This window comes from Cygnus atratus, chromosome 2 (genome assembly GCF_013377495.2).
Source record: "Cygnus atratus isolate AKBS03 ecotype Queensland, Australia chromosome 2, CAtr_DNAZoo_HiC_assembly, whole genome shotgun sequence".
Classification (NCBI taxonomy): Eukaryota; Metazoa; Chordata; class Aves; order Anseriformes; family Anatidae; genus Cygnus; species Cygnus atratus.
The window spans coordinates 70,377,954-70,405,024 of NC_066363.1; positions in this window are offsets into that span (position 1 = coordinate 70,377,954).

Consider the following 27,071-nt stretch of genomic DNA (forward strand, 5'->3'; position numbering starts at 1 on the left):
CCAGGCTGAGCCCAGGGGCAAGGTGTGGTGGAGCATTGTGTGAGCTACAGCACCGGGAACGGCTCTCACACCTCTCACACCTTCAGCCAGCTGCAGGGTAAATTCAGAACAAGCCCCAGGATGGACTAAAAATGTGAACAGTTCCCACAGCCACTTTAATTGTGGTGAGGGCAGGGTGTTTTTCCACTCCACTGTATAAGTTAGAGACCTGAGACCTAACTACTCCCTCACACTTTTCCTTAGTAGGAAAAGTGTTTTTTTTTTTTTTTTTTTTCCTTAAGGGTTTTGCAATAGGATAAGAACATGAAAAATGCACAGGAAAATCAAATTACTCTATTTTTTTTTCCTCCAGAGTTATCATGCATAAGAACATCCAGGGAATGCCTGCTGCCCTCAGCTGCATGTAGTGGGCAGGCACAAGTCAAAAGAGGCGAACAGTTTTGCCAGTCAAACATGAGGTTATGAAATGATAGATCCTCCCAGATGGCTTATCAAGTATTGTTATTGAGCAGTGATAATTGCAGAATAAGTGCAGCATCACTCGATAAAATTTGCAAAAGTTAAAGACAAGAAGAGAGCATTGCAACCTGCCAAGTGTTCCTTTGTAGCTTTGTTGCCTAACATCTTGGTTGAGCAGCAATACTTTTACTGGTCACAGGCTCTCATAGACAAGTCATGTCTAGCTCTGTGTTTCCATTTGCAGCTGGAACATTTTGTCAAATGCCTTTTAATTTGCTTGACTGCTCACCAGGCAAACACACCAGCTTTTATTCTTAGTCATTCTTTAGCAGAGCAGGTGGCTTTAAGATAACTGCTACTTACCTTTTGCAGACCGTGGTACAGATTTCAACATATACAACATTGATTGAGATCATCCATAGGACCTTCAGCAGTGCTTTCCTGAAGTGGTCTCCCACTGTCAGCACGGGCAGCCGGAGCCTTCTGGGAGAGGTCTCAGCGACTGTGGCTGATTCACTTACATCACATCTCCGTGTTGTTTCCAATCATCTATTCCTGATTAACATCCTGTGTGGATGGTGTTATTGCAAAATCAGAGTGCATTGTTCCTGCTTAACTCGACCCTTGAGCTGCTCTCAAGAAACAGCAATGGCACTTTATATTTGCACCTTACCTTAATCAGTGATAACTTTCAAGTGCAGGCAAGTCCTGGGATACATGATTCATTGTCCTAGAGAAGTGAGAGCAATGTAACGAGCAAGCTGAGCAGTCCAAAGGGAGGATCTTCTATCCAGCCAGCTCATGGAGGGGATCTGAAATGAATTTTACCTTAGAGGTTTTGGGAAAGAGATATGGGGTGATTTTTTCACTTGATCAGTAAAAAGCAAAGGAAGGAAACCAAAGGTAACCAAATCAATGTTTTGCTGTGATATACTGTTTTAACTGGGCTTGTAGAACAAATTAGGAAAAACATCTTTTCACTCTTGTGCATAAAACACCTCCTGCAGATGTTGCTTACTGCTGACTTCTGCCTGTTTTGGTGGCATAAAAGTCTACGTCATTTTTCAGGGGTTACTCCCTCTGTGCTTTACTTTATTCACAAAAGGAGCTGTGGGACCTCACAACAGGCCAGATGAATTGTTTGTGAGTGTACATTTTTATGGCTGGGCTGGTTTCTGAGAGCTGACTTGCAACTAGACTTCTTTCTGATCCATGTAGGACTCTCCATGGATGCTCTCTTCATGCTCCTGGTTGGCTAATGCCCTTATGCCCTTCCTAGATGGCTAACGTGCCTATGTTCTTCCAGTGGTGTGTCTGGGGCCTTTTCCCCACTACCAAAACGTGGTCTTGTACTGCAGCAGATTCCTCCCTGAGATATCACCATACTGCTGACGTGGCCTAAAACCTGAAAGGACAGTGCTAGTCCTCATGCTGAGGGTGAAACTCAGTGTCCTATCTCATTTGCCAATCCACAAAAAATCAGCCTGCCTGTCTGCCAGGTGATCCTGGAAGGCCCTGTGACGGAAAGGCCCTTGACCTCTGCTCAGTCAGCACATCCCAAACCCTGGCATGTGAGAGGACTCTGGTCACAAGAGTTCAGGAGAAAACTGTAGGCTCAGTAAGAAGGGTCAAGCTGTAACAAATGAATTGATCATTGACCTTGTCTCTTTTTCCCATTTGTGAATTACCCAACGATGCACTTGCTGTTTGCAAAGGGTAGTTCAGACAGTTCTAACTGAAATTTGTGCTTCTTGGCTTTGCTGTTTTTTGTGTCTAGAAAGAAAGAGGGCAGTAGAAATAATAAAGCAGCATCCCCATAAACACCACAGTATGCTCTAGTGAGGAATCATGGCAAAAGACACAGCAAAGGTCAATTGTGGGTTTTGTTTGTTTGTTTTGTTCTTGTTGTTGTTCACTTTGTTTTGTTACTGTTGTTGCTTTGTGGTTTTAATTGGTGTTTGTTTTTATAATGGCCCTCTTGGGAAAACAAAACAAACAAAAACAAAGAACTGAGGGCACAATGGGCCCTAAAGCTCTGTCACTGTTCACTCTTTTTTGTCCAAAAGTCAATAGGAGTTGCCACTGTGAAACAGGGCATGGTGGGCTGTGGGTTTGTGTGGTGCAGATAGAGGTGACAACACCAGAGCCGCGCTGTGCCAGATCCTGCCTCCCATTCGTATCCACCTCATTTGTGCTCAGTGACTGCACAGGATCTTTGGGTTGATGACTTTTCAACTTTGCAGGTGCAATGTCACTACTTTGATTTATGCCACAGCACTGTCTAACAAACAGTTTTTCAGCACAGCTGAGGAGCTGGACATGAGTGCAAAGGGTGGAAATGTGTTTGGTTTGGTACTATTAATTGGGATGACACAGCACCAAATTGCAGCTTTAGCCATGTGAACGTTTTTCACAGATGAACCTCCATCTCCCTTCTTTGCGTACTCTTCCGTAGGACATGCAATCTCATACCTTTTCCATACACACACAGGCGTACACACCACAGTAGCACAGGGTAGATTTCTAGGTCATCTACTGCCACTTGCTTTGGGCTGCACTGTTAGGATCAACAGTTAATAGAGAGCACTGCAAACTGGAAATGTTTCCCTATCAGGAACAACGAGGTAATTTGTGATGTCAGAAACAACTCACTGATCTTTTTAGTTAGATATCCTGGATCCACATGACATCTTCAGCAGATGTCAGCTCTCTGACGCATGTTAAAATTTAGTTCAGCTGTGCTAGCTAGTTGACGTAAAGTAAAATTAATTCTTGTTATTTAATAGTATGGTGATGAAATATGGGTTATTCCACACCCAACCCTGTGTCCCAGATAGTAACACATGATTTTTTTTAAAAGGATCCACTTTCCTTATATTCAAAATCAGTCATGAGAGAGATAAATGAGGCTAATAATAAACAAACCTTGCAAAGACCTTTGGGATATCTTAGAAATGAAGTTCAGATGGCTGCACAGTGATGGAGATTCCCCATAGCTCAAGCAGAGGAATGACTGCCAAGTGTTAGCAGTCACACAGTGGCTGCTCCCAGAGGGCATTTCTCAATAGCAAAACAACCTCAGCTGAGGGAAAGGTATGCAACATCCAGGTTAGGAAGTCCCAGGCTTCTCACTGTTTGATATTAAAATGTTCTTTTGAGAGAAAAGTTACTCTACACGTGCCTGATTTTTATATTCTCTCACCCCATGACACTGTAATGGGCCTTAGCATAAGATAGGCTACTGGAATTATTTTTTCTTGGACAAATAGCTCTGTGAAGGAAAAAAATGTAAACTGGGGAGAAGGATGCCAGTGAAAGATCAAGCTGGGAAATGTCTCAAGCAGTAACTGGAAACTCTTGTATCAAGGCGCAGGACTCTGTCTTGCAAACGTCTTGTTCACCGCTTACTTCTATACAAATTGATGGCATCCTGTATGTCATATAACTCTGTGTCTGATCAGGCAGCCATGGGGGGACTCTGGACTGGGTCTTAAATCTTTAGTGCATACAAAAGGTGAGATGTCATCTTCAGAAGTGATCGGAAAGCTCAGAGAACAAAACTATAGATCCGCAGACATTGTAGATGTAGAAAAATAAGGATATAGAATTACCAGTAATCAGTAATAAATATCATTAAAGTCCCTTAAAAATGATTGATGTAAAGAGGTCTCCTTCCCCAGCAGAGCCCTGAAATGTAGCATTGCTCCTGCTCAGGTCTAGGCAAGGTCACTGGCTCTGGTTCCTTCAGGCTCTGGCTCAGCAAGGTGTAATGGATGGAAAAAGAGGGCAGAGGTCTCCTCCCGTGGCATTTCACATGTCCCTTCCCACCAGTCCCTAGGGGTAAGATGTATCACAGGAAGCTCACTCAGCAGCTGGTACATGCTTGTGAGGAAGAAATGATGTTTTGGAACCAGGCATTTGGGAGTTCAGGATTTAAAAAACATAGAAGGGTTATTGCAGGAAGTTCACAGCCATGTCTTATACAATGTGGAGAAGATGTCACAAGGTTATCAATGAGGTTAGGTCATTAGCCAAGGGTGACATGTATTTTGGTGAATTATCGCCAGCTGAAATGAACATCTGTGTCAAATCAAATCAAACTGGTCATCAGTACACTTGTCAGCTAAAAAAAATCAAGGAAGAAAGACTGTATTTTCCAAACTGTCAGTCCAGTTCTACAACCTTGAAAACCACCAAATGGGTGGTGAGCAAGCACTTAACTTGCAGCAGTCAGGCCATCCCTACCAGTTTAGGAGATTAGTGTGCTTAAATTTTAGTCTAAAGCTAAAATGCCTTTGTCAGCAGCATGCTTCACACTTGGAAGTATCAAAATTCCTCTGACTATTTTTAGTATCTAATCCAAAGCTACATGTTAACATATCTAACTGGTTTAACCTATTTAAAAATAGGTTTTTGCAAACAATAAAAATTTTTTTTTTTTCTAGATTTTCTCATGGCAAAAAAAATACTCTCAATGCAAAGTACCCTACCATATTTAAAACAAAACAAAGCAAAACAAAGCAAAGCAAAACAAAATAAAACAAAACAAACAGAAAGCTGAATATTCTCTTAGCAAAAGAAAAATCTGATTGTGGGAGGTTTCTAATTTTCTTTGAAAATGACAGATAACATAGTTTTATGATTATTCTTCATGGAAAAACACATCTCTCAGCTGCTTCTTATTTGACATTATTTCAGTCAGATCTATTTGAAAATGTCTTTTTCTGTGAGGAATGAAACTGGAGAATGAGGTGCATGTCCCTGTGCCAGCCTAGTTCTTTGAGCCTCAGGGTGTTTATTGCTTTGGGTAAGCAGAGGTGCTATGAAGGGGGAAGACTGCACAGTTCGTTTTCCCATTTAAAAGACAGGAGATCCCCTACTATCTCTTGGCCCAATGAGCCATGCGTGGTGCTCTAAAATCAACACCTTTTCGCAGAGTGCTAGGATTAGTTTAATGAGTTTGCATACATCAGCCAAACTTCCTTCAGTGACATCTATACTAACGTGATTTATCTCACAGTTGCTGTGGCCTAATGCATGGGATCAACTCCTGTTGCTCACCTTATGCTTGGTCATAGGCTTTAAGTTGCTGCCATAAGATGCTATGCCTCAGCCCTCAAGCCCTGGAGCACGTTTGTTGCCCATCTTGTCCATAGTTATCTTGCAAAGAGTGGCCCACCTGGGCAAATCCATGGAAAAAAAGGAAGAAAAAAAAAACACCCCAAAATCTTAGGTATGACAGACTGCTTCACCTGCAGATACAATACTATTCTATTGAAATTTTAATCATGAAACTTGTGATTGTCTTTTTTTTGGACTTTCTCTTCTGTTTTTTAGTGTTGAATTTTCTCAGTCCAGACATCCTTTTCCATTCTTGAAATATCCACTCCTTTTTGATTTGCCTCATTAATATTTCCAACCAAAGGAGAATATTTATGTGACACTCCTGAGAAATGCAGACCATCTGTCCTTAGCCACCAGCAAAACCACTGTTTGGGCACTACTGGCTTTCCACAGGCTTCCCAGAAGTTTACTGCTGTCTCAAGTTGGATCTTAGCCCAAAGGTTTTAAAAACTGCATATCAACAGGTATAAATGGAAATTCTCTCAACCTATGTCAGAGAGAAATTCTGGCATCCTGTCTATCCTGGGTGAGTATATTCATTGGCCCCTTTGATTCTCCTGACTTTGGAAGTCTATCATTTTGGTGTTTTCTGTGGGGAACTGATGCCCTGGTAACACAGATCCCATCAGTGGAGATTTCACCTGGGTTGCAGCACACTATAGCAAGTTGAATCCTGGTTGACAAGCAGCTTCCTACACCTGTAACTATTTGCTTTGGGGCTGCAATTTTTAACACTTGGTGAAAACCTGTATACAGTTTGAAAAGTACAGGGAGAATTCCCACAAATATCCAATGGCAGCATTCATTTTGTGCCAGCTCCAAAGACGAAAGCCCCCCTTCTGTAGAGATGTAGCACAACAGTACTATGCCTCTTAACCCAGAAGGATTCAGGGAGCATGAGAAGGATGAGATTCATTCACTACAATACTCAGAAATATACTTCTGGGAAAGTATGCTGAAACATATTTTCACATAATATTCACAAACATTTGCTGAAATTGAATTTTGAATTGATCATCACAAAGAGTCAGACAAGACACCTAGTTCTTGGTGCATATCTCATCTGATCAGGTAACAAAAATGTAGCATTCAGCTAGTGTTGGTCCATGCAGTTTGAGGTACAAATGTACTTAAATGCTTGCAAAACAGTTAACAGAAAAATACTCCCGGGCTAGATGGGGGAGACTCATTTCCAATAAACCATTTGTAAGAAATAATGTGTTAAAAATTAGTATGCACCATCCAACCACAAAGTGTTTCCTTTTAGGGAGTCAAGAAAAGAGGACAAGAGGAGTAATTATCTTTACAACTATGGCAAGAAAACTTGAGAAATGATGAACTGAAAAACTTTTCATGTTTCTGTATGGTAAAAAATTAGTCTCACCTTTTCCTGCTGCTCTTTCAAAATTTAAAACTCACTTGCTTTTAAAAGTTCAAGCCTGTCATGTAGTTAATCCTCACTGAGAGCTAGTGTAGATGACATGTTTGAAAATAATTGGATTTATGAATACGAACATTATCAGTACTGAAATTCCTTATCTTCTTTTAGTGGTATCCAACTCTTGCAAGTAGACTTAGTAATATACATCTCAGAACAGTCAAGTTGCAGTTTGACTAGGAGATCAACTCTTTTATTATTGTTAGCTTTTATTACCTACCACCATCCAAACATTCTGTTACCTTACCTTAGCTACACCACTGACAAAAACCTCTTTTGATTTAGCATTCTTGCAGCCACCTCAGCATTACTACGGTTGAACACCTCTCTATGTTAAAAGAACAACAAGACTGAAAATACAAGTACTCAAAAGTTAGAAAAGTTGCAGAAAGGTTAGAAACTTCACATGTTAACATACAGACTTTGATTAGGTGGTGGCATACTACGTTTTCAAAAAATGTGTTGTCTAAATAAACCATTATTCAATATTTATTTGAAGAAAATTAAAGTATGCTTTAAAATATGGCAAAAATCCGACCAAACTAATTTAATTTTCTCCTGGATGTTGCTAAGGTACTCTCACCTTAATACCTGAGCAGAGCTAAAACAATGATACATTTATTTCCACAGCATTGCTAGAGGAAAGTGATAGAGGCAGTAAATCCTTGCTTGTGAATTAAGTCATTTTGAATATTGAAGATGAGAATATTTACAACCTCAGAATTCACATATTGTGTTCAAATTACAGAAATACAGTCCTGGAAGGGACCTCTTAGATCATGAAAATTCAGGGTCCTACACTTGCAGGCAATGACTCTGTAGGCTGCCTTTCATCAGTTGCTTGAATTTCCCCTTAGATCCAGTTAGGTTATTCTGGCTTCATGGTACCTCATGGTAGCCTGTGTGAGGACCTCATTGCTTTAATAGTAGAAAATGCTTCTCATTTCCAGTCTAGGTTGACTCACAGGCATTTTAAATCCATTTGCTATTAAGCAAAACTACAAGACTTTTAAAAGAAACTCTTTTCCTTGTCTGATATATTTGCAGATAGCAGTTCTAGCTTTTGTCAGCTTTTTTGTTGCTAGGCTAAACAAAATAAATTCAGTCTTCTCTCATAAGACAAGCAGTCCACTCCCTCTGCTTCCACTGCTGTCCCTGCCCTGCTCCTGTTCCATTTGAAGTTTAGTTCTTCTAAAATGTGGGAAACCAGGTCTGGACTTGTGAACCCATCACATGGTCACCTTCCTAAAATATGTATATATATTAGGTTCATGCTGAGTTATAAAGATCTAAAAACAGGAGTTTAGAGTGGAAAGTGTCAGGTGGTCTGGAGGTGGCAGGGCCATTTTCATTTGTAACACCATCAGTTGAAGACCAAGGATGAAGCCCGAGTCTCTGCTTGTGGTGGGACTGGGCCACTGATCAAAGATTCACAGAGACATCCAGTAGCTCAAGGAGCCAAACTCCGAGCCTGGCTGACGGGAAAGGATGAAATTGCCACTATCCCCTCATGCACTTGGTACTTCTAAGTCAATTGGTCTGTGGATGTAGGGTGAGGGAGCTGCTGCAGTTTGGGGGCTACTTCTGTTGTCTGCATGATTTTCCTGACACAGAAAATGTACAGGATAAAATACTGTAAGGCACAGGAGATGAAAAACATCAGCTGGAGAGAAAAAAAGCATTCCTAGATGTTACAGCCCTCTGGCCAGTCTTCCATCTACTTAATGTCATCCATACCTTGAGTCAGTTCTCCAAGTAAGTAAATGCTTTACTCTCCTCAGATGTGTTTCTTTCCCTTTCTACACTACTTTTGTAATGTTGTCAAAAAAGCAGTCAAGCTTGGGGGATGTTGGGAAAGCAGGGTATCACAGGCACAGATGCATCTGCTGCCACTATCTCTGTGAGGCCCCAGCAGCTTTTACAGCTGAGACAATTATCACAAGTTTGGCTGTTGCCAAAGCTTCTCTTTTCATCATTTCCAGTATTTCAAATGAGAATTGCATCCAAGCAAACATAATATCCTCCAGGATATAGGTATACAACAATCAAAGATCACTGACTTATAGGCAGCCAAGAAAGCAAACCTTTCCAGAGATGCTGCTAAACAGAACAACACACAGACTCAGTTGAAATGTCTGACACACATGAAAAAATCCAGGAAAAAGTCCCAGGCACTAACACAATTGCTATAGCCAAATCTCTTCTGGGAACATCTATTCATAAAAGTAGGTCCCCAGCTGCATGAATCGTTGCCCCAGGAAGGGAAAGATGCATTGCAGAGGTTTTGATCTGGATAGGCTGTTGCTCACTCCCTCAGCATCATACAGAGCTGTTAAAAAGGCCCTACTTCATCCTGAAGACAGTGGATGAAAGAAATCATGTGCCTATCATTTCCACATTAGCTGGTTTTGGTGCTGAAGCATATATAGTGGCGCACTGTGTGTGCAAGTTATAAAGTTATAAATATATAGGTACTTGTATGTATGTATATACATACACACAGAGAGTGATATTCAGTGTTAATTATAGATATGAGAAAGGTTTTTTTATAAAAGTTATACGTAGCTACTAGCAAGGGACTACAGGACTCTATATCAGACTGAGTAAAGCCCAAAAAATGTAGGTAACATCAGTGCTGACAGGTTAATGAAAATAGTCTTCTCAGTCACTTAATTGGACTTTCAAGTATCTATCTATCTATCTATCTATCCATCCATCCATCCATCCATCCAGATATGCACAGACTAATTAGGTCAAGTTAACTGTAAATCCTAACAAGTCTAACATGGCAAGCATGCACCTGACAAATGCGTAATCAGGGTAGTTGTTGTTGTTTAAGGAAACCGTATGTTTTGGAGTTAATTAGCAAGACCACAATGCAATGGATTAGAAAGTGTATTACATACACTATATGTGTACCATATGAATGTATTTTGCAAGGCACGACTCATGGTGTTTGGGTGATAGCTGCTGGACAGTTAGGCCTCATCAATAATTTTTTGGCTAGCTACACACTGTGGTTCAGCAGTTTTGATGACTGCTATTCTGTCTGTGTAAGAGAGATTTAACTAGCACTTCTGATGGTGAGCTGAATCTCAAGCCAGCAACGCTGGAGGGAGAGGTAGGTCAGCCAGACATAACCCTGAATACATTTCTCGTTTATTTTTCTGCTTATGTCAGCCCAATGTCAGAGTCACAGGCAGCACCAGCACCCTTGAAAATGTTCGGGAACTTTGTGGCACTCGCCCACCACAAGCACAGGGGGTAGATGTGGAACAGCACTCTGCTTGGAGAGACAAGACACTCACAGCACTCACTGCAAGCGCAACTGAGGACTGGTGGTGGAACAAGAATCATAAGCATCTTCCCCACAGGACTGCATACCTTTCTTTCCAATCTGTGATTCTGCTTAATTTTGGTAGGCAGTTGTGTAGTGAAGTGCCCCACAAGTGGGAGTTGGAGAAATAGAGCAGATTTAGTCACTTATAAAAATCACAGTGCTACCACACTGGTGCACATTTCAAACAAATGCAGCTGTCCTAGGAGCAACTTGCTGTCTGGTAACTGTCACACACTTCTCATAGCCATGGTATGAATGCTGCCTGTTCATGGCTGTATCAGCAGACATTAAGAGATCCAAGGATTTGTGGAGCAGGCCTTTCAGGGAAAAGGTACAACTTATTGCCATTCCTTAAGCTTCTGCTTAGAACATTTAGGCACATGCTTAAGTGCTATCATAATTAGGAAAAAAATTATTAATAATAATAATAACAGTAATAATAATAATAATAAACTATTTAAAACCTGCAGCTGCCTAGGAAATGGATCTGCTGAAAGATGAGCTCTGCAGTGTACCTCTCCCTTCTCTTCATTAGATACCTCAATGTGTATGTGTACTCTAAGCCCAAGATGCAACCACAGACACACTCTCCTTCCAGCATCTCAGAGCTTCTATCCCTATCCAAGTTGCCCTAACCTTGAGTAAAACAGTGTGTCCATCTCATGCACCCTGGGACAGACCTCGGAATCTGCGTGAACAGGAAGTAATGCCTCTGACTTTCCCCAGACGCAAGCTATCATGTAGAGGCAGCATAGTCTGCAGATATCCTTTGTGAATTTTGTTGGATACAACAGAGCTACACAGCCCTGCTCCCTGCTGTAGGTGTTTCTAAGCCAGTGCTCTAGCCCATACGCTGGAGTTATTCTGCTGCTCCTTGCCCCAGAGACACAGGCTGTCAGGGAGAGGGGCAGAAGACTTTCACTTCCTGTTCTTCAGAGTTTGTTATCCCTGCTACACACTGGGCTCCCGTACAGGACAGTGAAAGGAGCAGGCACTGATGGTCTTTTCCTGCAAATAATGCAAGGAGTATATCGTTCATCAAAATCCATCAGGATAGACTTTGTGCCTCAGCCGACAGATCTCCTACCATGGCATCTCAGGGCAGCCGCTCTGACCATTCCCACCCCCTCAAGGTATTTTTCCTCTCTACCATAGCAGTCACAATATCCATAGCTGGTGAAAGACAGGGGACCTGCAGATGGCTACATGAGTTACAGCACACAGCAAGCTAATCAGATATGCATAGCAGATTTTATTTTCCCATCTGTGAGCTGCACATTGGGCTCCACATTCCTGTAAAAGAAAACATTAAAGCCATCCAGCATCCCTGGAAAATAGCTGAATGACAGCATGGGGAAAAGGGGGTTTCTTGTTGACAGGGCCGTCTACTAAATAAGAGCTAGCTCCAGTCAATGTTACCTGTGCTAAACAAGAGCAGGTAAATTGACTACGTATATGTTTGCATCCCCATGGTGTTGTGTAGCTCCTGGGCCCTGGTGCAAGGAAGGAAATGGGATTCCCCTATCCAGCTGTTCAATGATAGCTTCCACCTTCAGCCCAACACCTGAGCACCCCATGTCCCTAGGCCACATGCAGCTGAATACCTCCCACCTGAGAGACATGCTGCTGTTGTGAACACATTATGGAAATCTGGTGAAATCAAGCATCTCACAAAATAACTGTGGTGCTGGGGCTTTTTTTCATCCAACCATCTTGCAAGTACCACCATGATGTGCTAGAGCAGCTCTCTGAGGGCCTAATTTTTCCGAAAAGACAAGGCAGAGAGTGCAAAGGCCTTGTTGTCCCGAAGTAGAACTTATATTACCCAAATAAGTCCTCTGAAAAAAAAAAAAGACCCTGGTACCTCAGATCCTCAAATAAAATTATCATTTCGTGGAAATCCTGATAACCTTGGTCATCTCAGGAGAAGCAGCACCTACATGTATAAGCAACACATACTCACCAGCAACTCTGCATAGGCATATGTGTACACATGCATATGTAAACACAGCAAGTGCATACATCCACACATTTGTATGCTATAGATACATGCAGTATCTACATGCAGCCTGATAGTTAAATAACCATTTTTTATACGAAGACATAGGTATGGACAGTGTTTATGTCCCCCTCCCACAGGCATTTGTAGGTGCATGTCTCTCTTGGTAGGATGCACAGCCTGTATCTGCATAAAATGGCTAGGAGTCGAAATCACGAGTGTTCTGCTCTTCCTGAAGGAAGAGCTGATGTGTTTAATAGCTTCAACAGGAGCAGAAGCGGGCAGCTTGTCCCAGCAGTATACTGCGGTTTCCTAGGTAACCGAACTTGAAATAAGGTGGTGTCTGGAACTGGGTTTTATCAAATCAATTTGATGAAGGTGCATCCATGGAAAAAAAAAAAAAGAAAGAAAAAACCAACACACACACATAGGATCCTACTCACTTGAAAAGCCAACAATGCCAACAGTATACCACTTATTTATTTTGGTAATTGATGAGTTTGTTGTCTTTTAATGATCAGCAATGACATTTTCCCATAGAAGCCATCTGTGCGGGCAAGAAAGTGTAGAAAATATGACCGTGCATGTTATGCATTATTTACACAAGGCCACAGCTATGTGCTTTACAGACAAATGAAAAGAATACAGACCCCTGCCCTGAGGAAGCTGCAGGAGGTGCCCAGGCCCCACCTCGCCTTTCTCTGATACCTCTCTTTACACACATAAGCAGCCTGACTACTGTGTCCAGGCCGACACAGGCTAAGTGTCTTCCTCTGTCAGAGACTTCCCACACGATGGTGGGTCACCTGGTTGGGTCAAGCCTACAAAAATATTTGTGTGTTTACCTAGAGCATCTGGCTGAGTCTGAGATCAGTGGAAGGGAAGGCAATATCTGCAGGAAAATGAGACATAGCTTCCCTGGCTATACGTCTACCCCCAAAAAACTAAATATGATGAGGGCGTATTTGCCTCTACTGTTAAATTATGTCCACCATGCTTTTGGCTTGTGCCAGGTTGCACTTAACCAAGCAGTTCCTAAGTGCTGTCTGGCATGAACCAGATAATGTAGGAAGCAATACAGTGTACCACTTCGGTATGTCCTCCTGCACCATCCTCCAGAAATATTCCAGCAGAATTTCTCTTCATGCAGCTCTCTTGCTCTTACACCACTCCTCAAATCCCTCTGAACTCAGCATCACTGTATAAAACACTCAGTAGTGCAAGCTGCTTTGCACACTTCACCATTTTTACTAGACAACTGTGCTTGGTCATAGCAGGATCGTGGAATTGGTAACACAGCTATTCCTATTGCAACGTAAGAGGGACTGAGTCAAACAAGAGTTGTGGGGTCTCTCCCCACCTGTTTTTAGATTGAGGTGAATGGAGGTGAGGCTTCCACAGGCCCACTGCCCAGAGTAGCAACGAAATAACCCACCTAAGTATGGCTTACATACAAGTGTCCAGCCAGAACAACCTGTTCAACGGAAATGCATCTGACACCAAACTCTACCAGCTCTGTGAGAGAGGGACTGCTACCAAGCGCCTTAGCATATTTGGCCCAGGACCAGAGGTCCTACACATCTAGGTTCAGGCACCTCTCTTTGTAGTCCTTGTGAGGAGCTGAAGACCTGTGGCCCACATGTGGAGACAGAGGACGCTAGAGACAGCCCGCCATTTCCTCAGCTGGCAGTCTTCCACAGCAACTGCATCACACAAAACAGTCTCTTCTCTTTTGTTTTTATTTTCCCCCAGAAATAACTTGCACAATCAGAACTGACGTATGCCATCAGCTATGGACTCTGCTAACAAGGTCCCATACCTCTGGTCCTGGGAAGCATGGTTGAACTGTGCCTTATGCTGCAGCCTGCACATAACAACTTGCAGTCCTACTCCGGGGTGACCCTGGTAGCTGTCACAGCCCACGTGGTGCTTCTGGCCTCAGGGGCACAAGCCAGTTCTGGAAATGTTTTTTTACTTGTTATTAACACAGACACAGTGTCTGTGCCCATCTGCTCTTCCCTCACCTCACCAGGGTGTCGTGAGGACAAGTACCTTAACAGACTGAGTCAAACGGGGCATCAGAGTGATGGAGAGCACAAGAGGACTAGTTGTAACAGCAAAAGATGATGACAAATCAGTGTCTATCCTTCCATCACGTTTTGTTTAGTTTGATGTTTCTAATAACCTTGACAGACCCACGTCGATAAAAGGTCCCCAGAGAGGCTGGTGCAGCATCACCAGCACCGTTTTGCTGTGTTGTCACTGCTGTATTCAAAGGCACACATACAGGCTTTCAAGGAACAGCAGTAATCTGAAGATCCTGCCTTGGTCCAAATGCACTCTGCATTTAGTTTCTGCTTTTCTTTAGCATGTCTGACAGTGCTTTGAGGTGCGGAGTGGTGCTGCAGTTTGGGCTTTGGCAGCTACAATTGGGGGTCTTGCCCATCATGCCTGTAGCTTCAGTGTCTAGACAGCTCTTCAGTCTGGTATTATGGACAGATATCCTCAGGGCTTCCTTTAGCTTGCAGCATCCTCCAAAGATACTCAACAGCACAGGGTCTAAGAAGTCTCTGAAGGACAGGACACTATCTGAGTTTGTCCTGTGGTAGGGCAGGCTGGAGCAGCTCATCAATTTGCAGTGCCCATTAACAGAAGCACTCAGTGATTTCCAAGGATGTATCCATGTTCCAACAGCTTCTTCCAAACTAAATTAGCTTTGGGATATATGACTGCAAAACTGCAGCAATTAGCAGATGGCTCAGGATCAAGTCTAAGGACCTGATGTGACCGCAATCAAATGGAAAGGACCACTTCAGCTTCCAGTTTGGTACTGTCATCTTAATGCAAGTCGGGTTTTGGTTTTGCTTTTAACCAATAACTAAACCATTAAAAAAAAAAAAAAAAAGGATCTATTTTTATATAGCAAGATATGCAGAAACACTATCAGCAAAAATATTGCCTGCAGTGTAGAGATGTTACATTTCATTTCAGGCAAATGCTGCTAGGGCTGCCTGGGATATGACAAAACATCTGACTGATTGTTCTCCAAGTGCTTCTCTGTAGCCCTTGGAAAATCAACACATTAAGTTTTCACTATAGGCAAGCAATTAGGCACAGAACCATTCAAATGAAATCAAAATCAAATCTGGAGAGAAAACTGCAGAACATTTGCTTGTCGTTTTACCTCAGGAAGTTACATTGCCATGGTACTCAGCACCAGCATGACCAGCCTTGGAACAGAGCATCTGCAGGCGAGGTCCACAGTTCAAGGCTAAAATCCCAGAGAAGGTTCAGCAATGAGCATGAAAAAAACGTTAGCAAGTAGCTGAGTGTACACTAGGATGGGGTATTCTCTGCATGCACCTACCCAACCAGAGGCATGCATCCAGCGGTACATCATAGAGTCCTCATGCCCTCCTCATCCTCCACAGGGGAACAGCTGAAGGGGCTCTGCATGCCTGGCACCTGGGATTTTCTGGTGCAGAAGCAGAGCCTAGAGTGGTGGCAGGGGGAGGCTGTGCTTGCCTGGGTATGGAATCAGGTCACAACTGAGCACTTGACCAAAATCATGAGTTAGAGAGCACTCCTGGGTCTCCCAGTTAACCCATGCCTTTAGGGCTCAATGGAGTTAGTAAGCTCACAAAATGAAAATTTATGGAGTGCCTTTAGTGATGCTCAGAGTCCTGTGATCAGGGAACAGAGTCTGGATAACACTGCCCTTCCAGCTAGCATACATGAAGTGAGCCTGACTGTTAGGAGCCAAACCAAGACAAATAAGGACAAGAAATGAGAAACGTATATTTAATAGAGAAGGAACAACTTCCTGAGGGCTGTGGTGGATTCTCCCACTATATTGTCCCTCTAAGATCAAGTTGGGCAGTTTATCTTAAAATATGTGCTCTAGCTGGATCACAGCTCTTGCTTTGAAGTAGGAAGAAGTTCAGTGAAGTCCTGAGATTTGTGCTATGGGAGAAGTCTGGATGGCCATAATGGTCTCTTCTGGCCTTTAAAGTGGGTGGATCACTATATTGCCTTTCCATTTCACGCAGTCTCATATTTCACTTTTGTTTATTTTCAAATCATTTTACGACTGTCTTAAGAAATATCTGAGTACCTCGCTAGCTATGAATCACTTCTGATTCACACTCCCTTGATGGAGGGAAGTGCCGCCATCCTTTCCTCTCATCCACAGAACCAAAGCATTGAACGTTCAAATCCCATCTTGCACCAAAACTCTGGGTCAGAGCTATGGACAGAAGTGCAGTCTGTACTGCCTGCTCCTGCACCATCACCCACCAATATGCCTCCTGACTATTCCCCTGCTAAGAGGAAATTGCATAATGAACTGAACAAGGTTTGTCTATATTATTTGACTGGGTGGTGTCTCTTCCTGCCTCTTTTCACAATCTATTGGCTGAACAGAGGCTGCCCTCATGGCCATTTACCTCTGACAGGAATCAGAGGGAGGAGACAGTTCTGTTCTTTCTTTGCTTATCCCATTCCTAAACCTGGACAAAAGTTTAAAGAAATAAGAGGGCCAGTGCACTGTTGTGTGGAACACGCATCATTTCACCTACCAGCTCAAGAAAAGCTATTGCAGCATACATAGAGGTACCAGCTGTTTGGAGTCATCTTCCAGTAGGCTGGCGCAGAAACCATGCCATATTCACACTCAGAAGCCCATTAAGTTTGAAGAATGGACCCCTGTCTTGCAAACATGGGAAGGAGGTAAATGAAGGTGTAGGCTGAAGCCAGCTGGACTTCCACATGAGTATAGACATGTTTGCCTTCCTCACATTCATCTGTGCCTCTGTGCTCTGGGTTTGTTTACAACCACCTTATCAGCAGCAGTGGGACTCCTAGAGAGAGAGGTTTTCTATTTATAGGCACCAGCAGTACATCCCTCACCTCCAGGACTACAGGGCAATTCACATCCTCCAGCTTCTGCCTCTAAAAATTGGTTCTCCATCTGGGCCAGAGACACAGGCACTCCTGTTTCCATGCTAGGGAAAAAGAAAGGTATTTTGTTCCCAAGCCACAGCCTCTCTCTCTCTTGCCAAGAGGGTAAGCCACAATGGTTATTTCTACTTTTCTATTTTTTTAAACTCATGTGATATATACAAATACACAACTATGTTGAAATGTGTTAATTGAGGTCCTTATGGCATATGGGAATATTTCATGCCTAAATAAAACAATTTCTCCTGTAGAGCAAGGGGTCTCAACCTGAGCTGCAGACATCTGAGTGATGTCAGGGTGTGCTGTGGTGGTTTCCACCACAGGGTGTACACCTGCTCTAAACTGGAAATGTCTTCCAAATCTTTTGGCCCTCAACCCTTTCCTGAGCTGCCACTGGGAGCCTTCAGGTAATCAAGTCCTACTTTATCTCATTCTGAGGTATAAATACACAGCTGACGTTTCTGAAAATCTTTTTAAGGATTGTGTGTCAATTCCTGAAGATAGTTACCACACACCACAGTTTCAGTTAGTTCCATCTTTCTCATAAGATGTATCTCACTACTGACTCCTGGTCTTTTTTCAGTCAGTCCTTGCTTTTTTTAAAGTGCAGTGGCTCACATTGGACACAGCACTCTAGCAAGACCTGAATGATAACAGTAAGTTTCAGAGTTATCAGGTTACAGAGAGAATCAGATGAGCAGACAGATCTGAAGGAGATGGAAGAAAAAGCCAACAAGCAGACAACATCTGATATTTACCCACTGTGTGCCAGCATACAATTAACATTTTTTTCTGATTCAAGTATAATAACTGATGTATCTTCAGAAATTTTTGAGAAAACTTCTATTATAGTCATTTGAGAAAGAATGTGTTTGGGTTTGTATTTCCCCCTCCTTTATATAAAGATCTTTAACTGTTTGCTTGTTTCTTTTTTAAAAAGGCATTTAGCGTCAGCTTTCTATACCCATGTTATGCTATCCTCTATCTTGAAACCAAGCTGGGAGCTGGCAGACCTGCCACCTCACCTGAGGCACTGTTCCCCCATGTGCCCAGCAGAGAACTAGTTTTTGGAGGGCAGAGGATGCTGGTGAGTTCTCCTGGTCTGCACCTGTCAGCTTGGCAGGGTGGGGACTCTTCCCTGTACTCCAGAAGCCAGGCTGGGAGCCAAGAACCAGGAGTGAGAGCAGCCAAAACAATCAACTTCAATGTGCTGTACTCTAAAATATACGAACATGTGTCAAAATAGGTAGCCTCACAACAAGGGGCTGTCTTGGACTGGCTTGTTTATGGTTTCACTCCTCACCCCTGCCTCCTTCCTCCTTATTTCTCTTGCCAAATGCAGGTACACAACCCATTTCAGAATACAGTAGAAACTAGAGGAAGAAAAAAAATCTTAAAGTCATACAAGAATGTATTCCTCCCTCATAAAGAATGCCACCCTCTCAGTACTGTGTCAGCCTATTACAGACTGACAGTTTTTATCCCTGCAGAGTACGCACCAGATGGGTAAAGGAGGGAAGAAGTGGTGTTTTTCCTTGGCTAATAGCTTCATTCTGGAAACTTAAGGAGGGTGTTTTAAGCTGCTTGATGGTATCTGCCTGCTGTGTTACTAAAGAAAAGGAACAGCACAAAACATATTAGGCCTACAGACTTCAAAATGGAGTCGTAAATTGGGAGAAAGCAAGAGAAGACGCTACGGGCAGAAAATAGCAGTAAAGAGTGACTCCCAAGCACCCCAAGGAATTTACCCATGAACAGACCTCTACCACTTCAGCGTAGTCCAAAATGCTGCCGTCCTACTTAACACCAAGATTTTTCAAGCCAAAACCTTGCTTCACAGTTGCAAATGATGGAAAAGAAGTAGAAAGGTAGATTGTCCCTGCAAGCCAAGCCCAGTCCAGCCCTGGGGCATGCTCCTCTCAGCAGAGCCCAAGGGACTGCTGCACTTGTAACCTGATTAAAACAGGATACCAAAAAGGCAGAGATCTCCCCCTATGAAATATGTGCTGTGAAATACAAGCAGTACATTGCCCAGCACGTTAGGCAGTGTTTACCAATCTGATAGTTTAATGCAGTCACCTTTAACTAACTGAGCAGCAGTAATTTGTAGGGACCCAGGTGAAAGGACACATAGCAGTAAACCTGCTCGGGCACTGTCCCTTCAAAACAGAGTCCATTCCCCAAGCAAAGCAGCAACAAAGCAGCTGCTCTTCTTTGCAAAGAGACAAAAACAGACACTTCCTTGTTCAGAAACCATATAGCAACATGTTTACATAACTAGGAAAGGGAGAAACCTTAACTGAAGCCCGCTATATGTACTCTGACATTACACATCTTTGTTTCACGGCTGGTTTTCACCGCATTTTTTTCTTTGTGTATTTATCCTGAATATAAATATCTGGGTGTTCTACCAATGCGTACTTGTATAACACAAAAACATAAGATCTAAATGCAATTCGGTTATAGAAATCAAGAAAAAATGTCATTATTTTGGATGAAGCACGATAACACAATTAGAATTTAATCCATCCTCTTTTCCCAAGTATGAAGTCAAGAAAGTTTTTGTTTTCTCCTTCATGGTTTGCAGGCCTAAGGAGTGAGCAAGAAGAAAGATCTGCTGATCTTTCATTAAAGACTACCTTGCTCCTCTCCTGCTTTGTTGGTACCAGTGACAACACTTCGAGGAGGAAGCAGTTTGGCAGCACTTACTGCTGGGGACCAAGAAGTGCCTACCAGCACCTCATAGATCTGCCTGTCCTGCAGAACAGGCAGTCAGTAGTGTCAGCCTTGTTCTTTGATGTGGTATCAGATGTGTGGACATTTACTTCTGGTTCAAGCTTTACTGGAAAGTTATGGACATTTACAGACGTTCACCCTCTGGTTCAAGCTTCCATCACGCTCCACAAAGCAGAAGACCACAGGGATGAACTCTGGTCTCCAGGAAGGATCCAAGGCCTCATATTACAAGGGTTTTCTCTGAGACTGAGGTGCCCTACCTGCTGCATAGGACAAGGCAACTTCATTGACTTCTCGTCTAGGTGGATTACCTCAGCAAATGTGTAGGTGAGGTCCTGAGCCTTCAATTTCCCCTAAAGCACTGGTGATGCTGCAGCTATTTTCCTTTCTAGTGAACTTCTCCAGCATTACCAAGATCCAGACTCTGAGAGATGGTGATAAATGTAATTCTGTACTCCTCGCTTTCCTTCTATTTTTACAGATTGCATGCTAGGTACTCTTGAATTAAGACATCTATTTCTAGAATAGCAACAATGGGTTTCAATCTCTGATGTGTTTAATGAGAAATTATAAATTAATAGTCCTTCTTCACAGAAGATCTATGCTAAATCCATGTGGGATCCTTAAGAAGTACATAGTCAAAATAATTGACTGGCTGTACAGCCTGCAATAAACAGAATTTAATCTAGGAATATCAAGATAGTCTAAATTTATTTTTTAAAGCTCTAAAACCACATGGCAAAAGGGCTTAACATGTCCTCAACAGACCTGGATATGCCAAATTTAATTAAGGAGTTCTATTTGTGTCAATAAATTATCATCCTAGGTAAAACAAAAGTCAATTTGTTAAAATTCAATTTTATTTAGGTGCACAATTAGTGGGCTTATTCTATTGCAGAATAATTCAGCCAAGAAATCAATTTTAGCACCGACAGAGTACAACCGAGTCTATAAACAGTCTTCCAATACTAACTGGATACAGCTATGGACAGGATGTTTCATATAAATGGCATATTTCTCTTTCACACACACAGACAAAAAGATATCTCTGTAGCCATTTCCTAAAGATCATTAGCTGAATACTATTGTAATACAACTAAAAATAACAACAGTATTTTCTGGCAGAAATTGCTGAAGGCAGCTTCAGGAATGAGACAAATTAAAAATAAATAAATAAATAAAACAGTGTTTATAATCTTGTCTATCTGCATCTCTGATTTTTTTTTTTAAAGGTTATGAATTAGTCTTATGTTGGTTCTGCACTGTTTTCCAGTAAAATGTGGATGAAATCAGAGCAAGACAATGATACCAAGAACAAATCTAGAGGGCCCTTGCAAGTAAGCACTTCACCATCACATTTCTGTAGCAAGGATGAAAAACATTTCCAATGCTGCCAACTACACCAGCGTGCCAACTAACCTGTTGGTAAGAGAAGTCTGGCTGTGGAGGACGGGCAGGATGCGCTCATGCATATTTTATCTGGGAGGCCATGATAAACCCACCAAAAAGTGAATTGCAGCCCAGAAAGATAATTGCTATCACTGGGAAATCGTCACACCACCTGAGCTGAGACACCCAGTAGGTAATTAATGTGGTAGCTGCCTATTGTGTTGGCTTCGGCAAATTGGGTCACTCCTTGTTTGCTCTGGCTCCACTGATTACACATACCGTATGCATGTTAGCGCCTTTTGGGGTGAGCATCCAAGAGGAAACTCAGGCACCTTGAGAGGTCAGCATCTCCCAGGGTCTGCAGAAAGGGCACTTAGAAAGCAAGAAATTTGGCTTCCTCCAGAGGAGACACTCCTTCAACTCTATCCCAGCAGAATTTGGCCTCTAAACCTTTCTTCTTAGGGACAGGGAATGACATATTGTTCCAGTTAAAAAAAAAATCTCTTCTTTAAAGGCTGGAACCACAGCCATGTCATTAATGTATGGGACACAGTCAGGAATCAACCTCTCCCCACCCATCTGCCCCAGGATCTCTGCCTGGTGCCATCCACAAGGACAATAAAGCTGGCTATAGCTGTAAGAGGCTAGTTCACTGCACAGTATGTTGGGACCCACAGGTTTAGGAAGGAGGATGTTGTTTGTAGTAGTAGTTACTGCCTTTTTTCCAGTGGTCATTAGCTCCTGGAGCATGAGGGCTGTAGGCAGTATTTGGTTTATGGCAAAGGTATAATATTCTAATGCTCAATTTTCTTCTGGACTCTACAGAACCCTTGGAATTAGGCAGAAAGCTGTTATCAGGGACAAACTCGTTTTCATTTTTGTTGTGGTCCTCTTGCTACAGAGAAGGATGCAGTTGGGACTGGAATTAGGGTGAAGACAAGGACACTTCGCAGAGGCTAATCTATTCTAGAAGGTGTGAGGCACGAGGAAAAGGAGTGGTGCTGTGACCAAGGCAGTAGGTTCTCTCATCCCATAGGGGAGTGATCCCTTGGCTATAGCAGGTGCAGGGGATGGGGTGGACTTGACTTCTGTAGCTCAATTTAATGAGGAATACGTCACAGAGGCTCTTCAACAATGGAAGAGCAGCTGGTGTTACTAGAGATAAAATTATGTGCTCCTTTAGGGAGTGGGTTCACCTCCTGGCTGTGAATAACATTAGGGTTTGTGTTGGGGTTATAGTTACAGCTTGGAGAATATAAAATGTCAGAAGCATAACTATTTGCAATATGCAGGGCCTAGAGACATTGTAAGAGGATTTGTGCTGAGAAGAGCAAATTATTTGCAAGCTCTTTTACAACACAGATTGGTCCCCCAACTTACAACTGTGATTAGGGTTGGAAGAGTTTGTAAACCTTCATGAGCCCAGCACACTGCTGCATGCTACAGCATTTATACAGCTACAAAGATGACAAAGTTTGGCAAGAGTCCTTTCTCCTTTACATGATCCTTTACTGCAGGGATTGGTGCCCTGACATCAGTTAGGAGTGGGGACAGGGTTTGCAAATGTTAGCCACTAGTGCCCCTTATTACTAAGGTGTCCACAGCCCACAGACAGAAAGCAGCTGGTTCCAGATGTGATCTGTGCCCTTTTAGCACAGGAAGTGTAAAGTCTGAAGCATCAATGGATGCGCCAGTTGCCACACGTGGGAACGAGCTGAAAAAGAGTGGGTAGTAGCAGGGGCCTTCGGGTTACGTTCTCTTGTTGTGCAGGGACCGATCACTTGTGGCAGCAATCATGTGAGAATTTACATTTTTAATAGCCCTTTGTGTGTCGTGTGTCCTGCAGTCACTGCAAGAGTAGAGACCAATGCTCTCTTTTACTGTGGGGATTGCTGCCCTGGGTGCAATTAAGGTAAAGATTGGACCTGGGATGATCTTTTCTCTTTCCCCAGCTTGATTCCGCTGCCTTCTGCAGTGCCTGTGCGGCAGTTCATTCCTTCTGGAGTAAATCAATCATTTCCCTCCCAGAGGAAATCTGAGCACAAGTGATGGGGGAACAGTGCAGACAGACACTGGGGCCACAAATGCCGTCGTATCTAGTTCTTTCCTCCCAGGACAAGTCCCAGCAGTGTCCTAGCAAGCCTTGCAGCCTTCCACCTTGTCCCAGGGGACAGGTCACGTGCCTTTGATGCAGGCATCAACTGAGGAGTCTGTGACACATCCATCCCTGGCACTTAAAGCACTCTGGATTAAAAGCCTACCCACATACATAATAGCCATCCCTATGCCTCAGTGTCACAGGGGCCACGCAGTGGATTGGGGAAGACCTTGGCCAAGGAGCATCCTGGCCACTCAACAGCAGAGGCACAGCCCAGAGCACCAGACATGAGCCAGACCACACCATGCAGGGATGGTAGTGAGAACAAAATTCAAACCAATAGAGAAAAGTACCTCCAGCGGATTTCCTTCCTGTACCGACCACTGCGCCTGTGTTTGATGCTCAGTTAGGTGTTACAGATGTACTGACGCACTTATTCGCACAACACTTCATTCTTTCACACATTTCCCCATTTATTTATTGGTCCATACGTTGTTTTGCTGCACAATGACACAAAGCCATAGGGCAGTCTGTGTAACTTGACTCAATAGAAAAAAGGGAAAAACAGCCAGAAAAAAAAAAAAGTGGATAAAATTGTGGTCTTATACTTACAATAATTCTCAAGTTAAAATAAATCAAAACATTCCTGTGCACTGAGAAAAAAATCTGTTTCTACTGTAATTTCTGCTCCAAGTCTTCTGCATACTTATCACACGTGAAACGTACCAGCTCTTCACACCACTTCATCTGTAGCACTACGTGACCCAGAACTACTGATACCAGACATTCGTATAATTCTTCTCAGATGAGCAGTACTTTTCAACTCATTAGGAACATACACACAAAAGCAAGATCATAAAGATGCCTAGGGGTGAAATTCCAGCCACTGGTCAGAGCCTCCTAATAATTGTAGTGGCTTCAGTATTTCACCTCATCCCACAGACAAAGCTATAATGCAGTAAACAGTTTTGCCAGCAGACATGAAGGAGTTTGGAACCTATAAAGACCGAGAAATGAGGTTAATTACCAAAGCTCATGAAGGAAGATCATAGCAGAGATGCATCTCTGAAGCTTCCATTTTGTGCTTCCAGCCCCCAAGCCATCCTTCCTATCGCTCCTAGACAGCTACTTTTAGCCACGTGGCAAAGAATGGAAGAATTAGGGTTTATCCTGGTTGCAACCGGTTCAGTCTCCTGTAGCGTTAGTGACACTAGTGAAGGAAACGTCTTTGAACACTAAAATAGCTTAATGCATACAAATATTCTTGGTTATAAGTATTGGGAGGGACAAGAGAAGAGTACAGCCTTGGAAGTTTATGCCTGTTTTAATGAGCTATCTTGCCACCCTACAGCATAAATCATCATATTCAGGAAAAGACAGAACATACGTTAAGCTTTATGTTCACCTAGTCTCTTAGGCCTCACACAGCTCTCTTGATTAGTGCTGGGCAGGAGAGATCACAGCCATAATCCAGCAATGGGTGCCACTGAAGCAAGAACCTTTTGTTTCTTAGTCTCCACAGATAAAAGTTGCCTGGATAAGCAGAGCAGACAAGTCTCTCTCCAATCCGGTTGCATTCAAAGTCCTTTAAAAAGGACCTTGGCATCTAAGACCAGAGACAGTTGGTGACAGCAGAAGCTTTCTGACTACAAATACCATTGAGTATAAGTACATATTTTTCTATTTCACTTCTAAACACTGATTACCAGGAAATTGAATAGTTTTAAAATATGCAGGTCCCAGTGTCCTGAGGTTTTTAATGGAAAGTGAAAATGGTTAAGGTCACGTATTAATATTTTATTGACTACCAGTCAAAACAGGTTGGCTGGCAAATGTTTTATGCCTTCCCACCTGCACAGAATTGCCATTGCCCTCCATTAAGGAGCTGATTCCCATTAGCTTCATCCGATTGATGGGGGAAGGGGAAAACGTGGGTGCAGTGCTGGAATAGGGAATGAGATTTTGCAACCTTTCATTTAAAAAAAGAAATCCTTGGGGGTCTGTGAATGGCAGGTTGCACTAGTGATCTTTCAGAGCTGTTCAGACCTAATGCCACGATGACACCAAAGCTAACCTTTCTTCACCAACCTCCCCTCTGTCAAGGTTTGACATTGTTGATTTCAGAAAGCAATTGCTTATCCCTTGGGCTTACTCTGTTGAGGAAAAGGCAGATTGGAAATCACTGCTTACTGTTTTGACTGAAGGTATGGTGACTCAAGGTATTTTTCTTTAAAGGGATTCTTTAGGATTTTGCCTATCTGGAACTGACTACGGAAAATATTCCTGCTTGTGTGGACAGCCTGCCAGGAAAGACTGATGCTTTGCTTCAGTAAAGGAAATTAAAATAAGATCTGATTCTAAACCTCTGACCACAGCCTGGGTTGAGTGTATTTGTGTTTCTGAAGGACTCCTGAAGAAACTTAATTTAATCCCCCCAAAAATAAATACAATCAGTATGAAACATGTTGTATTTGTGTTTATCCCCCCCCCCCCCCCCCCCCCCGATTCTGAGAACAAATGACAGACACAAAGTGACTGTGGGAGATTTTTGCCTTAAAGGAAAGTTGGAAAAGATACTAGCGCTCTCCTAAACAGTTGTGCTTATGAGACTGTTAGGCTAATTTTGGAGACATAAGAGCTGCAACTAATCACACTAAAACCAGACTGCCTGATGTGAATCCATTACTACCCTCAGACACATGTTGAGGCCTTGAAACCATAAAGGTAGGCACTTCAACTAGCAACATTTACAAAAATAATCAGGCACTTATGTGAAAATTGCAGGTTTCTGGGACTGTGTCCAAAGTTCTTTCCAATCAACCCTTTCACAACATCCCTTTGGTACTTTCCCCCATCCTTGCAGGCTTTGATCATGCTCTTCTGTCAGTTCTTGCAGCCCTTCAGTAGACCTCCGTCCCTTTCCAGGATTACATGTTTGCTGTGACTCCATTCCCCTGCCCAGCTTGCCCATATGCACTGAAATGCAGCTTTCCTCCTATGAACAACCCAGAGCACAGATCAACGTGGAAAAATTGTGCTTTCTGCACCTTCTAGGGTTCATCCACAACATAAAGGATTGTACTATGGCAAGTAACAGCTAGGAACCTTCCTTTATACGACTCCAGAGAAAACTGTGCCACAAATATACACTACAAAGAGCTAGGTTTTCAGCAGGATATTCCTCAAAGCTATCATGCACTGTGCTCCGAACCTTCATGATTGGGCAATCCCTTCTATCTCCACAGATTAAACAAACAACGGTTGAAGCGAGGATATTTTACCTTAACATAGTCCCATGGGTTTTATGCAAAAATATATATGAACAATAACACTTATGCAACAGTACATGTGAGTATTAGCGAAGAGTTTTGGACAAGAAGTAGAAAGCATCTCTCTCACTTGAAACCCAAAAGAGTAACTAGATCAAAAAAATAAGAAATATATATATTTTTTTTTACCCCACAAAGAATTGATAGTATCATTTTTAAAAATAGATGTATATTTTTTGGCATAAGGGGAAAAGAAGAGG